Source organism: Rhipicephalus microplus, chromosome 9 (genome assembly GCF_043290135.1).
Source record: "Rhipicephalus microplus isolate Deutch F79 chromosome 9, USDA_Rmic, whole genome shotgun sequence".
In the NCBI taxonomy this organism is placed as follows: Eukaryota; Metazoa; Arthropoda; class Arachnida; order Ixodida; family Ixodidae; genus Rhipicephalus; species Rhipicephalus microplus.
This window is the reverse complement of record NC_134708.1, coordinates 72261777-72280031: the sequence shown is the minus strand read 5'-3', so window position 1 is coordinate 72280031 and position 18255 is coordinate 72261777. Positions and strand designations below refer to the sequence as shown.

The window sequence follows — 18255 nt, the reverse complement described above, 5'->3', positions numbered from 1 at the left end:
GATATATACGCGGAGGCATTGAACGTATAGATGTAACGTCGCCTTAGTAGATAACGTGAAATGTTCACTATGCGACAATTATCAATGCAAGCTGATAGCGTTAATCACTAGATAACGAGCGAAACACGTAAGCTACATAGACCTTAGGCTAACCGTTGCCCTCATTCGCGCATGAAGAAACAAAAGACACGCTGTTACAATAATACAAAGAAATCGAGGCAGCATACAGAGCCGCTCCCAGCCAATACCCTCCGCCCCCACAGAAAACATTATGATCATTCAATTATGCAACTGCTTTCAGCCTACGGCGCACAAATTGAAGAGCGCATCGGCAAATATTTCCACTCTATTCAACTCCGCATACCTCATCGCAACAACCAAACGACACTGTTTGTAAAGCGTGCTTCGCCGCAGTAACGAAGAATGTGCGGAAAAGCCGAACGTTCAACAACAACAAACGTGTTTTTTTTGTTTTTTCACCGCATACATTATAAAGACTGGTCCAAAAAAAGAAAAACACGGCTATTTGCCTTGTCCAGAGTAATAAATAAAATTAGCATTGGGCGGTGCGCGCTCATACATAACCAACGAAGCGGAAAAGCTTTGCTGCACTGGGAATGTTCATGTACTTTCAGCGGGTACGTTCGAGGCTGGCCGCAGTTTAATATACTGTGTTCCAATTGTGTGTAAACATTTATTGATTTTTGATTGATCCTTGAGTCATTCGCACTGGCAGCTGCCAGGGCTTCTAAAGCAGATGTGAAGAGGGGGGGGGGGATTAGGTCATTACAACTTACGGATGCAATTGAGGATTAACGAACGAGCGAATGAATACACATTTAACCACATGGACATTCGAGAACGGAAACTGAATGCTACAGCGCACCCACGACATATTTTTCACTGCACGGAACTAACAGAGGATAAAAAGAAACATCACGTATACTCCTCGGCTTTAGAGGCGGACGTGTGACGAGCACGGAGGGACATCGCTGTGGTGTCGTGCCGGTTGCACGGATAACGGGCACGTTCGCGTGAAAACGAGAACGGCCGCGGCACGCGTTGGCCATTGCGGCGATCGAGGACGTCCCGCTTCTCGGAGAGGAACATCGAATCGGTGCACGAGCGTCGCATCGCGAACGAAGCGATCCATCGACGGCACGGATGTCTGCCCGATACACGAACGCTGACACGCCGAGCGGCCGTTCAAGGAACGACTCTACGTGACACTGCATGTCACTGCAGTTGCGTGCAACGGGCGATGCATGTTAATATATAACAATAGCGTTGAACGCGAAGGTAGTCATAGGGAGAAAAAAACGACAGAAGAATGTATTGTCAGTGAGAAACGCCGACTAATGAACGTTTGAACGTTCTTTTAGTAGCTTATGCTATTTACCGGCTGTCTTATATGGGAACCATCTCTCACTCACTCTTAGTGAAGTATGGTTACATAAAGATATGACGAATAAAAAAAAATAATGAATGATGCCGTTATAAAAGATATTACACAGAAGCGAATCATTCTAGTCGAGAGGTTCCACTGTAGAGACGGCCGCGGGGAGTCCGAACTTACGCCCGTGCGAGAAAGATCCAGAGCAGGACTTCCCGTGTTCTCAAGTGCCGCCGTCACTGCGCGGTTTCAAGAGCTTTATTTAATAAAGTATTACTTCTTAAAGAAATGCGCTTATCGCGATAAGGCCTTACCAAACAAGCTAAACCGCGTTTTAGCTTTCCAATCAATAGAAAGAAAAAGCGACGAAAGAGAGAAGTTGCTCGGTTGCCGTAGAGTTTCGTACAATAATACCTAGAGCGGAATCTGGTGCTGCGATCGTGTGCCTCTACGGGAATCATGGGAAGTACAGGCTTCAGATTGGATTGCGTTAGCTAGCAAACAGTTTACCAATCTTTTACAGCTTCAGTTTCGTTCTTCGCGCTGCGTGGGTAGTAGGGTGCGGTGCAAAGCACCGAAGCAGCTCCTTTGCTGTTCAAAGAGGCCGAAGACCACCAAGTCTGAGATTTGCTGCGGCCTTGGAGCTTTACAAGTCGTATTTGACAGTTTAAGCGAAGCGTCGTACACTCGCCACTGTGCATAGAGGCAGCGTCTCATGCGAGTGAAAAATATTACATCGAGTTCACGTTTTTTTTTTCATGAACGCGTGAGCGAGTGAACAAACTTTGTTCACACCAGCGGATTGAGGCGTGGGCCTAAGCCGCGCCAGGGGTGCCGGAGAGACCCCGTCTCTCAGCCGCCCCCCGTGCTCGCTGGATGGCCCATGTTTGATCTGTCCGATCTGAGCTGATCAGCGCGGCTCTCCACCGCGCCCAAAGCTGTTCTGGGGAGACTGCACTGGCGTCGTGTATCTGTGCGCATTCCCATAAAATATGCTCTAGGGTGGCGTGCCTCATGCTACGTAGCTTACACGAGTTATATGGGTATAGTCCTGCCATAACTTGTTTGAATCGACTGCAGAACGACGGCGAAGCTAAGTAGACGCACAATCGCGTTCCTCTGACTCGACTTCACAACGAAACAAGAGGTACTATACCGGGGGCAGGCCACTTTAACAGACACACCCGGCATGACGTGTTTGTTACTTAATACTGTACTGTTATTTTCATAATGAGATAATGTGTACTTTAGAGGGGAAAACAAGGATGGTTGCTTTGAAGTGTTACCAAAAAAATTCATTATAACTTGATGCCAAATTTGGAACGCAATGGCAGAGCAATGCATACCCTAGCGGTTAAATTTGTCCAGACTTCATTTCTACCTCATAGTCACAAAGAACGTTCTGTAACAAGATTTACGCACAGAAGAGTGAAGCAAGTTTCAGCTAAATATAACTTCATATCACTTTGTTTCACGCTCAGCAAACAATCGTCGCGAATCTGGAGAACGGAATTCATCCGAAGCAGATACGAAGCCTGTACTTCCCATAATTCCCATAAGCGTAACAAGCACCGCTGAAGGAGCCCGCGTAGACACTAGCGCCAGATTACCCCCTAGGTATTATTGTATGAAACTCGATTTTTTTTATTTGTATTTGGTGGAACATGGGAAAGTAGGCTACATTAGAGCCGGCTATCCCATCATCATAACGTACAATAGAAACACACAGAAAAACAAAATTAGGAATAAAATAGAAAAAAAAACCAATCAAATGCAATATGCACAATACTACATACATTACGGGGCATATAAAGCATGAATAAGTACAGTATGTATGGTCATAGTCCAGTTAATATATGGGGATCCCACAGCGGATAGAGTCCGTACAGATAGCAGCAAGGTATGGTATGAACTAAAGACAGTTCATTAGATTTGTGTTCATTAAAAAATCGCGGAGGGCACTCACTGCGCGCCTTTGATTATCCAAATGCGTCCATGGTCCAAGTATGCTCAGATACGTATAAGCGCGACAGCAGCCCTCGAATAAAAGCAGAATGGAAGCAAGTGAAAACTACAAAAGAAGTGACAACATGAGGAGGAGAAAGAGGAAGTAGAATAGGAAGAGGAGGAACAATAATAAGTAAAAGTGGAGCAGGACGTAGAGAAGAAAAGGGAAAAGGAATCATACAAAGAGGAAGAAGAATAAGAAGTAAAGAGTAGTAATAAGAAGAGAAGGAGTAGGAGGAAGTAGGATAGGAGGAGGAATATGAAATATATGAGGAAGTATAGGATGAGGAAAATGTCGAATAGGAAAAGGAGGAAGAATAAGAATTAAAAAAGGAGGAGCAAGAGGAAGTCGAATGGGAGGAGAAGAAAGAATGATAGGTAGATATGTGGGGCTGAACGTCCCCAAACCACCATATGACTATGAGAGACGCCATAGTGAAGGGCTTCGGAAATTTCAACCACTTGGGGTTCTTCAACGTGCACCCAAATCTGAGCACACGGGCCTACAGCATTTCCGTCTCCATCGGAAATGCAGCCACCGCAGCCGGGATTCGATCTCACGACCTGCGGGTCAGCAGCCGAGTACCTTAGCCACTAGACCACCGCGGCGGGGCGAGGAAGAATGATGCAGACGCCGGAGGAAGAATAAGAAGTAAAAGAGCAGGAGGAGGAAGTAGAATAGGAAGAGGACGTAAAAGAGGAAGAACAAGAAGTAAAAGAGGAGGAGTAGGAGGAGCAAGAGGTAAAATAAGAAGGGGAAGAAAAGTAGAGGAGGAACAGTAAGAAGGAGAGGAGGATGAAGAACAAATACAAAAACAAACAGTAAAATGAAAAGACAACAGTCTGTGTGCTGTGGGGGAAGGTACGTGCGAGGGCCCCTCATCAATGGCACGCACAAAAATTAAACACGTTGTCGAGCGCACGCACTCCCAAAATACGCATCGTATAAAGTTTCAAAAAAAAGTAGTCATCAAAATCTCACCGACATGCGGCGCTGGCGGGCAGACGCGCAATCAGGCGAGCCGATCGTATACAGAGAAGTTATAATGAATAGCGAGGGTGTGCTGATTCGCTAATTCTATCGCATTACGGTTGTCGAGGCGTAGATCTACTTAATACTTACGGGGATTAACATGGGGGGGGGGGGATTCACATTGTTAATACCTGTGGCAATTATGTATAAGGAAAACAAATCAAGGAATGCACGATAATCACTGATACGACAGGAGAATGAAAAAAAAAACTAAAAAATAAATAAACAAATAAATGTAAACCGAGGGATGAAACGAAAGGTATCCAGAACAGTGTATAAGCGCGTGTTTTACGGTTGTGCGAACTTGCCAGCTTTCCGAAAACAATACTGAATTCTGGCTTGTTTTTAATACTGGATGCACGTACTCTGAAACTACTGATTTCTCGCTTTCGCGTCTTTCTTTAATGCGTCGGTATACAAAGCCACTGTATACGGCGGAATCACCCCTTGACACAATGCCACATAACCCGTTTTGTTTGTGAAGGGGAATCAACACAATCTTGCTTCTATATATACTCCGGCCAACGCGCTTCGAAGCAATGCATTTCTGAACAGCTTTGCATACCGAAGCGGAATGGCAGCCAATAGTGGTTGCTGCGGCAAAGAGGAAACCATTGAACACGCCCATTGTAATTGCCTCTCGCTACAGCTCCCAAGGACAACAGCCCTCAGTAACGTAGCCAGGACGTCCAAGCTTCCAACCAGAAAGCGACGAAGGCGCTGCTGAAGTTACTGTGGCCAACCGGCTTCGCTAAGTGATACTACACCGTACTGTTAGTGTCTGTGTATGCGTGCACGTGCATGTCCGTGTATTTGTATGAGTGAGAGAGTGAGTATATGTGTGCGGTGTCGTTTATATCCGTTTTTTTTTGTCATTTTCTATCTTGCCTTTCTGTCTCACCTAGTTTCTTCCCCGATTCAGGGTAGCAAACCAGATATTTATCTACCGGTTAACGTTCCCGCCTTTGACAAGCTCCGTCTCTCTCCCATCGTGCGGTTGATGCCACCGCAGTTGATGCCATCGCATTATACGATCATCACCCGAAATCGGATAATGCGACATCAACGGCCTCTCTTTCGGTGTTTCTAAACTAAAAGCCGTATATTTTAGTGTACCAGCGTAAATAACATTTCATCAGCCCACGGTCGCCGTGCTTCACGACCAATGCCTGTTATATGCGCGGAAGAGTGTCAGACGGCGCTACACGCATGAATTAGATAAAGCCAATTTCGGATGACACGTTGTATTTTACGCTTCTCATGAATATAGTGGCATCGATATTTTACCGATAACAAGACTCATTTGGTGATTGTGTTTCCTTTAACTATGCTACAACATAGAACTTGCACAACGTTACATCAAGACACATTCCCGAGATGAAGATGTCTTTTCGTTTAACTTTACAACGCCGGGTGAACATTTTAAATGACGAAACACGTTTTTGCACCGGGACTGCTTTTTTGTCCAAACGCTTTTATGCTGGCAATATTTATGAACGTTAGCACCTACCCAAGATAAAAATGTGCTTTGTTTAATACTTTATTTACATGCTACAAATGTATAACCATTATGTTATAGCGAAACGCATGAATGCACGAACAGTTCAAAATTTTCATGCCGAGACTGCGTAACGTAGGGGAATATATAATGCCATAATGAAAAATCGTTTCGTCATACGTTTACTGGCATATGAAACCAAAGAGTATGCATAATCATTCCGTCGGAGGCGAGCTATGGTGTCTTAGACTAATCGAACCGGTGCACACCGAGGTGCCCTGGTGCACAATTCCGTCCAATCATCGCAACACCAGGGCGATCCCGTGTGCACCAGTGCGATTGCCCGAAGATGCCATTAGTGAGACGGTATGGCAGCCAGCGTGGGATAGATTCGCGGCGATGTTTCATAATTTGTTCTTCTTTATCATTTTGTTCTCTTTATTTGCATATCGTTCGGCACCGAAATGGGACAGTTGGTGCGGAAGAACCACTGATAAATAGATATACAAAAGAAAATGCACACGATGATATGACGATCGGTTATGCGATTGTGAGCTACCGCGGTGGTTACGGTGCCCAGCAGCTGACCCGAAAGTTGCCGGTTCGATCCTAGCCACGTCCGGAGATACTATCTTTCGATGGAGGCTATAGTGTGCAATGCAAGAGGCTCTTGTACTTTGATTAATTGAGGTGCCCGGCCGCTTAAGACACCCTGGTGGTCGAAATCATTCGTAGCCCATCACCACGGCGTTTCTCATAATGATATCATGCTTTTTGCAAGTATACCCTCCCCCTTCCCCCCCAAAAAGGACCACTTATGCCATTGCGTGAACCCGAAGAAGAGATTCCAGCACCGAACGCTATAGTGCCTTAGTGAAACAGTGCAACTGTACCTGGAAGTATACACCATGTTGCAGACATCATGCACAAAGTGATCGGAAGCAGGACAATAAGTCTATAATAATTCACGCATGTAGATGCCTAAGCACGATGCAGTGGCGAGCCAACTCTTTCGCGAGTGGGGGGGGGGCTATATATATATATATATATATATATATATTGTAATGACGAAAACCGAAACTGGAACTCTCTCTGGCACAGACTCGCATGCTAGGGAGGAAGAGGAGGAAGACGAAGCAGAATAAGAACAGCCGGCCTGCAGCAAAGGCGTTGTGTCTTATTTCTCGTCGTTACAATGGCGCAGCCGACGAAGAAGACGTCTTACGTCCCGGCTTCGTCACCCAGGATACCCGCCGACGTGTAGCCGCGGTAAGCGTCGCTTGGGACGGCGTCAAGGCCTCCTCGGCGGCTCCAGCACCCGTTCCCGGTACCAATTCACGATAAGGAACGCCGTCACGCTTCTTCGCTGATGGAACCCGCAAGGCGTCCGTCGCGGCCAGCATCGATCCCAGCACCGACGGATGGCGTCCAGGCCTCCGTTGTGGTTTCGGGGAACTTGCCCAGGGACGCGACACGTCACGGCAACCATGCGCACGGGCCTCTCTCACCTAGGGATGGCGTACATGCCTCCTCCATACCTGGCAACCTGTCGGCGCTTCAAGCACCCACCGTGTACGGCGTCGAGGCCTACCCGGCGGCGCAACACCGCTTCATCTACGCCACAGTACCAGGTCACAACTCATCACACGGGTTCCGCTTGCCTGGGAACGTCGTTGACGCTTCCAGCGCCCTGGAACCCATGTCCACGAATCCGACCACAGCTGGATTTCCAAGGGACGCCGTCCACGCGTCCTTGGTCAGGAATTGTACCACCTCGAATACCGCAGTCACTGTATCCTCCGCAGAGGCGGGCCTTGGCTTTTCGTGCGGATCACACGACAGCGCAGCGGAGCTGCAGCATACCATCGCGCAACTCCGTGTCACGACCAACGCCCTCATAGCGTCGAGTTCCAAGCTATGTCCTGCCATCTTGCCAACATTGTGCGCACTCAATGCCATGTTGGCTGCGGCCGCCGCACAAAACTTCGAGGTAAGCTCGCCCGAGAACCGTCGCAATCTCCGGCGTTCTCTCGCGGAGGTATCGGAGCAAGTGAACTGCTTGGCGGGGGCACATTTCGGAGTTATGCCCGCCGTCCCGCCATCGCCGATTTCCTTCGCGCTACCGGAATTTCGCGGCTTCCAGGACGACGCCGAGGAATGGGTGGCAACCGTCAACGCTCTCGGAACGACTGAAGAGCACAAGTGGGACATGGCCATAGATCGCCTGCGGGATGCTGCCGCAGCATGGCACAGGTACGAAGGCGTCAGGCAGCAGTCCTGGGCAGAATGGAGTGCAGCCCTGATTGCCGCTTTCGGACGGATTTCCTGTGACTCCAGCAAGTCCAGCTCGATCTTTCCCGAGGCCGAGGATGGAGCCCAGGCAGCGCCCCGCCTCGAGGCTGCAATCGTTCGTTGCAGCTCGTCAACGGAATGCTGCCAGGAGTTCCCTGCTGCTGACCCTGACCGAAGTGGCTGGAATCCTACACTACAGGTCCCGGACTCTGCATCGGTATTCGACCTGAAAATACCGCCACCAGACCTTCGTCCGGAGATACGGCCCTCGCGCTCGTCGTCTGAGGACATCGAGGCACTCAATCCTATTGTATTAGACACAACTGAACCCTACCAGACCACGATCATGCTCAGCCACGCAGACACTCGGCTACCAAGGAACGTTTCCTTCGAGAAAGCCCAGATACCTAGCTACGCTGAGGCCACTGCCATCGAGAACTTGCCGAGGACCAGCCCTCCTGCTGTTTCCTCCCAGCATACGATGTTTGCACATGACAGTTCGCCAGAAGCCACCGGCTCGACTACGTCTGGGAGTTCTGCTGTGGTATTTATGCCCAACCATGAGCTGCGTCCCATCTCATTTCAAGAAATGGCCCAAACGTCATCATGGCTGCCTCGCAGGGCATCCCGCTGCAGTTCAGTCCACCAGCGACGGTGGGACAAACACCAGCGTTTCCAGGTTACTCTGCGACCTTGCCGGAACAGTCAGGGCCGTCCACCTGAACTGCATTCTACGAGTTGTCAGGAAACGTTGCATCATGGACGAGTTCGACCACGGCGACAAAGTCAAGCCCACCCACCAAAAACTTTACCGCCAGCTCCGCGCGCGCACAGGACCCAGTCTCCATCACGACACGGTGAACGGCCCAGACGACATAGCCAGTGTCGGCCGCCGGAGCCAATTTCGACAAACTTCCAGCGTGGTCGAGACCGACCACGACGATGTAGCCAACCTCGCCCACCTGAAGCACTGTCAACTGCTGCAGCTAGCCTTACCTACCAGAACATTGTCGTTTGGCCCAACGACAATGCTAGCAGTCATGGCCGAGTGTAATGACGAAAACCGAAACTGGAACTCTCTCTGGCACAGACTCGCATGCTAGGGAGGAAGAGGAGGAAGACGAAGCAGAATAAGAACAGCCGGCCTGCAGCAAAGGCGTTGTGTCTTATTTCTCGTCGTTACAATATATATATATATATATATATATATATATATATATATATATATATATATATATATATATATATATATATATATATATATCTGTAAAATATATAAGTCCGTAAAAGCCGCCTCACAGACGAGACTGACGAAGTTCGAGACAACGAGCAAGGGCTATTTTTGGCCGACCAATTAGTTTTGAGTTTACGGGCACACGTTCACCCTATGTGAATAGTTTTTAGAGTACCAGGCGTTATAATTATTGGTAACATTCCCAGCACTTGTTCAACAGCGTGAAAAAAGGACATTCAGTTTTAAGCAGCTTACACTGAGACAACACGTACATGTTTGTCCTGCATGATGCATGTAATAATACTACATGCGACGCATTTCATGCTTTATCTCACAACTTTCCACATGAATACAATTATGTTGATGGCGGCCTCCTAGACAGGAAATATTTTATCATTGAATAAAATTTTTAATGACTAAAACAGCTCACAAAGATTTCAGTTTTTAAATGTGAAGCACTTCTTGAGGAACCAAAGGTGTTTTGAGCATTTAAATCTACTATATTTTAGCTTTCTACTGAACTCGTGTTCACTGTTTCATTCGTTACCCCTTTGCAAGCTGCCCCCATCGCTCCAAGTTGCCATAAGCGGGGCTGATCAGAGTTATCAGAGATTAAAGCGGGGAACCTTTCTTGGCGCTTCCAGTATGGCAAAACTAAAATATTTAGAAAGATTAGTCACAATCATGTGCTCACTCTCAGCAGCTTCGTCAGAGCAGCGGTGATGGTAATCCTTTTTGAAGAAAGAAAACGATTTTCCTGAAGCAGGAAATGCTTTGACCGGTCCATGAAAAGTTTTTTTCGTTCCCATCTATAACTGCATCGGCCAGTCACAGCAGAATAAAAACATGGACAAGTGATGTAATGTATAGGGCCCCTGTTCAGCGCTAGCCTGTTCTGCAGTGCTACTTCGCAGGGCAGAAAGCGTCGCAAAGAGACTTCCAAGGAAAATCGTCACTGCTGATATGTTGGAAAATTATCACTATACAATGTACCTTTGTCTCGTAATCGTTTTTTTTCTCGTAACAATATAATTTAGTGATTACAGTGGTGAAGAAAAATTTTGCCTTAGTTGTCTTCCCCAGCGTACAGCCGACTGTAACCACTGTCGAAAGGGGGGGGGGGGGGCTCATTTCTCCAACTTTTTTTCAGTGGGGGGGGGGGGGGGCTTGCGTTTTTTCGACCCCCTGGCTGATACGCCTATATTGATAATAATAACTTTATAAGTTCTTTAAGTCTTGCATAGAACACTGCATTAATGTGTTGAAATGTAACCACCATTTATGATTGCTAGCATGTTAATTTAGTAGTTTTGTAATGTATTTTATTTAAAAGGTAATTTTGCTTCCGCATCACGACAATTAGTAAGATGCCAATGATTCAATCCCTCATCATGCACATTTAAGAAATATTGTGATTTGTACACAGTATTGCATGTACTCAAGATGTGGACGTCTATTCAATTTACACATTATATTGCTTTGCACTAGATTCAGACGTAACATGCACACATTTCAGTAATTTCCGCATGATACGTCTTTCCATAAGATGCGGAGTCCGCATCATACGTCTTATGCGGAGCCCGCATCATACGTCTTATGCGGAGTCCGCATCATACGTCTTCCATATTCCAATAATTCCGTACTTGAGGTCTCCGCATCTTACGGAACGTTTCAGTAGGGATGGCACGATCCGAGAGCGAGATACGGGGAGAGAAATATTCGATGCGCTGCAACCATTCATGGCAGGCCAATTACTTCCGTCGCTTGAGAATGTATCTTAAACGCATCCCTCGAAATCAGGGAAAACCGTACAGATTCAGAACGAACTAGCGATTCATTCCATCTAAGCTATAGATGCTAATAGGAATAGCGATAATGACATTGTTTTCTTGGCACGCCAAACCCCGTAATATAATTAAAACGCCTATTGTGAGTGTTTTCACAACTTTAGTAATACCTATATAGGTCAACCCAACGTTCCCTCTCTTTTTCAGCGTTCCTTTGACTTCTGCGATGTGCTACGAAATTTTGGTATGTGGCGCTATTGAAGCGCCAAAAAAACCGTTGTGTTGCCACTACACCCGAAAGAGAAGCTCGCAAGGGTTACCCGAAACGAAATGAAAAGCTTCGGAGAAGAAAAATCAAACACACACACACGAAAAAAAACTTTCTCTCTTTGTCTTTTTTGTCACGCTTAACTGGGGCAAAGCTTTGGTTTCGAGAAACCCGGCCTTGCGAGCTCTCCTCGAGCAGCACGTCAACAGTCGACCTCTTTCATTCCAGTCACACTTGTCTACGACGCGGGGGGGGGGGGGGGCGCTGCTTCTTTTTTCCAGTTAATTAGGATACAGGAGGTCACGCTAGAGATAACAGATAAATACAAATATCTGGCCGTATGGATAAGCGATGGGACTGAGTACCCAAGAGAACACGAAATATACGTGACGACTAAAAGTAACGGGAATGCAGCGGTGATGAAAAATAGGGCACCGTGGAATTACAATAGGTATGATGTTGTGAGAGGAATATGGAAAGGGGTCATGGTTCCTAGGCTGACGTTCGGCAATGCGGTCTTGTGCATGAAATCAGAAGTTCAAGCAAGATTAGAAATTAAGCAACGTGGAATAGGTACGCTTGTTTTAGAAGCTCACGGGAATACACCAAATCAGGGAGTAAAGGTGATATGGGATGGACATCATTTGAAGGCAAGGAAGCTAGCAGCAAGATAAAATTTGAGAAGCGATTGAGAGAAATGGAGGAGGAGAGTTGGGCTAGGAGGATTTTCAGCTACTTGTACATGAAAAATGTCGATACAAAATGGCGGAAGCGAACCAGAAAATGAATGGGTAAATACTTAGAAAAGAGCGGGGGACAAACCAAAAAGAACTATCGTTTAAGAAGAAAGCGAAGGAAACGGAGACCGACAAGTGGAAAATTGGCATGATTAAGAAGTCGGCACTAGGGATCTATCAAACTTTTAAGCAGAAAATTGCCAAGGAAAGAATCTATGATAATACTCGGGGTAGTTCTCTACTGTTTGAGGCCAAGACGGGAGTATTGCGAACCAAGACATATCGGGCCAAATACGAAGGGGTAGACACAATATGCAGTGCGTGTGGAGAGGAAGAAGAAACTGCCAAACACTTGATAATGTTCTGTAAAGGGCTTCACCCTATAGTTGAGGATGATGGCGCAGAGTTTTTCAAAACACTGGGGTTTAGGCAAAATATACTTTAAGCGGATGGAAATAACTATAAGGACGTTATCTGATTGGTTACAAACAAGGCACGAGTGAAAATTAAATCCTTCTCTGCAAAGTACCAGTCCTTAACTTCACTATTGAAAGAAAAAAACATAAATTTAGTTTTTGGGTCACTAAGTATTGCGACTAGGTGGCGTTAGCCGCCACCCGACCTAAACGGTACAGCCATACCAATCCATCCAATTCATCTATCCAGTGACTCTAGGGTCGTCCAATAAGCCCGCACCTTGTAAGCATATACCTTTTGCCGAAACCCCTCAGCAAAGAGACCTTACGTGCTGATTCGAATATAAGCTTGACCGAACCTAACCTTATACAAGACTAGGAGCTGAGAGGAACGCGGACGGTTGAAGCAATTGACAGCGGAATAACGAGGAATATCAGAGGGAACAAAGAAAAGGGAACAAGAAGGAAAAAGAAAAGCAACAGACCGCAAACTTGCTTCACCACTGTTAGTAACCTTTAACCTAATATTGCCCTATTTAACGCGTAGCTACAGAAACCGACGTATCAAGTTTAAAGTGATGATTATAGTGATTTTTAACCGCGCAAAGGCAACCATAACGTGTCAAACATCAACTGGTGCGTTTTTCGTGCATATAGCGAAAAATTCAAAAGTTACAAAAAGAAAAAAAAAGACAGACAGACAGACAGACAGACAGACAGACAGACAGACAGACAGACAGATGAGATGGATGGATGGATAGATAGATAGATAGATAGATAGATAGATAGATAGATAGATAGATAGATAGATAGATAGATAATTTCTGCATTGTGAGTGAGTCTTTGAGCTGTTTTTAGTGCGAAGGGGAATTAGAGAAATAGTATATTCTACAACTAGAATACACTACATTATAGTTCATTATACGTTAAGTACACTGGGGCAGTTGAGCAATTTCACGTGACTTCTGAGCAGTTTCGCATGGTAGTAAATGCCACTCTTGATTAAAAAAAAAACAAAAAAGAAAACGAAACGTGAACAGAGTCTCCCTGAATGAGTTCGAAGGACTCGTGGCAAACTGGGCTAATGGTTCAAGTGGCTGCGAAAGAGGCCAGTAAGAAACGTCAACGTATTACGACTTCACGATGAGTTAACCTATAGTAAGCAATTGCCTGCTCAACGGAAAATCGCTAGCACGTATGTGCCACAGAAATCGGGCAAACCCCTACACTATACTCGCGGCTGGTCCACAGAGAATGTACAAAAAAAAGTAAGTAACTAGTTGAATAATTAACAAGCAAAAAAATACAAACGCAAATCTGTAAAAAAAAAAAACACATTCATGTATACATATCTTGCGCGTTGCACTTGTCACCCGTGAAATCTCGAAATCCTGGTGGAATCGCTTTAAAGGAGCAAGGAGAGTACGCTAAATTCAGGAATTGTAGATGAAAATAAATAAATAAATATGCTAAACAGCTTCACGAGACGTTCTCGCCGCGCGAAGTGGCGCGAATTTTTTTACAGTTTTAGTTTCATCTTTTTGTAGTGGAAACTCATGTAGTAAGCACAGCCCAAATTCGTTTACCTTTATCGGTGCTTTTGAGCGATGCGTTTCGTAGCGAAAACAGTGAGAACACGTGGAAGCAAGTCGTCTACGTCATTCAGTTCTGTACGACGTATACACAGAAGGGCGATTTTCTGAGAGACCGAAGTGAGAGCCCAGCCAGCGTGTCAGCGAAGAGCCAAACAAAACGGACAGGGTTCACCCGGCTGCACGCTATTGTTCGTTTCTTCACGCGCACGCGAAAAAGACATTCACTGCCATTCGTGGATCTGAGCGCGACCGTTGGCAATATCGGTGCAGCGCTGTCCGTGTTGACGGCGCTATCTCAAAGCGGCAGATAGTATACACACCGGCTGACCTCCCTTTTACACCTCGGGGCCTACTTTCTATCTTTTATACGTCCCGCAATTATTTACCACGCATTCGGTGCCAGCCCAAACAGAGTGGCAGGACCCGGCAGTGTTGCGAAGGATCGCGGTAGATTCCACCTGAATCCAGGCCGGCGCTGCTGGATCAACTTTGATGCGGCATAAAACACACTCGCGAAGGGGAGGCATCCCCTCCTCTTTTCTTTTTTTTTTTTGCGCGTTTACTCCGGACGGTGAAGGTGTAAGAACGATAAAAACAACAACAAAAAGAGCGTAAAAAACTGATCCACCCTCGAAAGAAGGAGTTGGAGACGACAGTTTTTTTTTCCTTCCTTTTCTTTTCGTCGGTTGCGGAAGCACCACCGACTGGGGCATAACATTCGAGGCCTTGCAAAACAAAAACAAACCCTTCCTTGGCTTATAGCAAACTTGAAAAAAAAAAAAGAATAGAAGTACGTATGCATAGCGGTGGAAGAAAAACGACCGAATCTTGAGCTCTGAACCTCCCTTCCCCATCTTGCGTCCACCACGCAAGAAAAAGAAAAGGAGTTATCGGAGCATCGTTCTTGAAGACAGCGCCACCGGCGTCATTCGCCACGCCGACCAATCGTATGCGGCGCGCTTCTATCGGAAGCCGCGGACGCATGCGTGACGTCAAGGCGTCCCGTAGTGACGCAACCGTGACGCAAGCGCGTGCGCGAAAGCTTCGGTCGGCCGGGGAAAAAAAAGGAGCACCCGGGAGTCGCTCGGTCTGTCATCCGGACCCCGGCAGCTGGCGTCGGGAAAAAAAAGGGAGGGAACAGGGATGGATTCGGGAAGGTGGAGAGAAAGAATGAGTGGGGAAATAGGACGCAAGGCATTCGAGGAAGGTAACGAGAAGGATAGATACTGCAAACAAGGGGAAAGAGCAGCGAAGCTTGGAACTTTATAGGGGACTTAGGGAAGAGCTATGCCTAGGTCGGAAGAGGGACGAGTTGAGGGAAACTGGCAATGAATAAAATGTAAGCCGGAAAGATTGGGGATTTAGAATATGGGAAATGTGTACAGTGGTGCGGGCCGCGTTGTTTTGCTCCGTAATCTTTCGCTAACGCTGAGCCACGCCGGTAAGAAAAAAAAGATAAAAGCGCAGGGACCGGATAGAACCCGCGGAGAGTTTCGCACAGCGTTGCCAACAAACAGAATGAAAACTGATTGATTGATTTGATTGATATGTGGGGTTTAACGTCCCAAAATCACCATATGATTATGAGAGACGCCGTAGTGGAGGGCTCCGGAAATTCCGACCACCTGAAGTTCTTTAGCGTGCAGCCAAATCTGAGCACACGAAAACAGAATTAAAAAAAAAAGACGCTTTGTGCAGAAAAAAAAACACGGGGATTAGTTTGACGTAAGTTAGCATGAACAAAAAAAAAAAAAGAAGGCAGACCCATACAGGCTGTTTTTTGCGCGCATATGTGACAGGCATCATACGCTTATCGCGACTGAATTATGCCAATAAAACTGTTACAACGCGTTTTTTAATTTTTCATTACATGCTGATGATAACGCAAAGCGTACACATCCATTAAAAGTGTAATTTTCTTTTGCAGGTGACAGCGTACTATATAAAGTCAACAGGGAGGCATATCAAGGTATTCTGGTCCCTGAAGCAGGCTAAACAAGATACCCATCGACTCGAACAGAACTATTTGTCAAAATCACACAGGGAGAAATCAATGGAAAAACCATTCGCTACACGACTCATTCCCTGGAACTTCTATATGAGCCATCATCAGGGAACAACAACAACAACAACAACAACAACAACAACAACAACAACAACAACAATAATAATAATAATAATAATAATAATAATAATAATAATAATAATAATAATAATAATAATAATAATAGTGACGACGGCAACGCGTATATGGCCAATTCGCTCCCCCTAACCCCCTCCCCCAGATCGTGTCCCTTCCCATGAATGTGCATCATGTCCTCCTTTCCACTCAGCACAGCTAGGAAGAGAATGTGCTCGCTTTGTCGTTTCTGCGGGCTTGTTATTTTGCGTCCCGGTTCATGGCCACATCCCGATAATGATAGGCGCGCAGGGAGCGCCCTCTGTGATTTTTTTAATGGGCACAAATTTCGAGAACTGTCCTCGTTTCATATTATACCTTGCCACTATTTGTACGGACTCTATCCGCAATATGTGATCACGATATACGAACTGGACTGTGCCCATATATACTGTGCTCATTCATGGGTTTAAACGTACATAGTGCCTCTGATTCTTTTTATTCTTAGTTTTTTTCGTATTTTTGTGTTTATGTTATACATTACTATCATGATGTTGGGACATTCGGCTCTATCATAGCCTACCTGCCCATATTTTGCCAAATATAAATAATAAACAATAGTTCAGTAATATACAACCAGAGCTTTAGTGGCATTCACGCGATAGATCGGTACACAAATGAGTAAACGTGGCTTGTGCGCTTGCTCTGATTGAATAATTGATTGATTGATTGATTTATTGATATGTAGGGCTTAACGTCTTAAAACCACCATGCGATTATGAGAGACGCCGTGGTGAAGGGCTCCGGAAATTTCGACCACCTGGGTTTCTTTAACGCGCACCCAAATCTGAGCACACGGGCCCAAGGCATTTTGTTTTCCTCCATCGAAAATGCAGCCGCCACAGCCGAGATTCAATCCAGGGAGTGCGCTTGCTCTCAGTTTCAGAACCTCTTTCATTGAGTAGCAGAATTTATAGCAGAAAAATGAATAAGTATGCGCGTGCAAGCGGGCGTGTATGCCTTCAGGTTTGGCGCGCTTTTGTACGATGCAATGCACACATTTGATAAATTTATCATCATAATATTCTTTATTATTATTATTATTATTATTATTATTATTATTATTTTACATGCATATATAAAGAAGGAATAGGGAGAGACCAGGCGACAACTACCACCCATTGAGGGACACAACGCTTGCCGACTCATTCGGGAGGAAGGAACAGATAGACAAAATCAAGATATAGGACAAAAAGGAGAAAGAAGATAGGAAAGCAAGTTAAAAATGAATACTCGAAAAATTACTGAAAACATGCACTTAATCTATATAAGAACGGGTGGCCCCAGATGCGTTTGGTTTATAAAAGTCTGCAGAGCTCAATCGACACACCTGCTTACGTCGAGCAGGACACCCTCTGTAAAAATAAGTATCGTCAAAGGATCGCACGCTCCCATCCAGTCAGTCTACATTCCTTTAATCAGCAACGCCTGTTGCATAACGAATGCAGGGCATCACGATACAAGATGCTCAGCTGTTCCGCAGCAGCCACAAGATGCACGCAACCGATCGACTGTGCTTTGCACACACGCTCTTGACAGTATCATCATTCGCACACTGACACAGAGCCAACGCCCGCATTCGCAAACCAAACTTACCCTAATCTTATCGGTTCCTTAAGTTTTCTTATCTTGCATTTTAGATGCGAAGCACCTTATGGGAGAGTTCAATCCGGTGTGCGGCGTGACAACGCTTACTGCGCATGCGTAAGAGCTAGCCCAAGCACTGGCAGAACGCGCTAGCGCGTTCCGGCACGTGTAATTAAGGGGCTGGGTAAGGCGCTCAAGCCTCTCCCCCTTACGCTCTCTCAGCAATTAC

At 45.9% G+C, this 18255-nt stretch overlaps 1 protein-coding gene across 4 annotated transcripts in view; it reads right to left on the bottom strand.

Moving 5' to 3' along the window:
• Positions 1-18255, bottom strand: part of LOC119163244 (uncharacterized) — a 176140-nt gene that overhangs the window by 19543 nt on the left and 138342 nt on the right. The window lies entirely within an intron of this gene.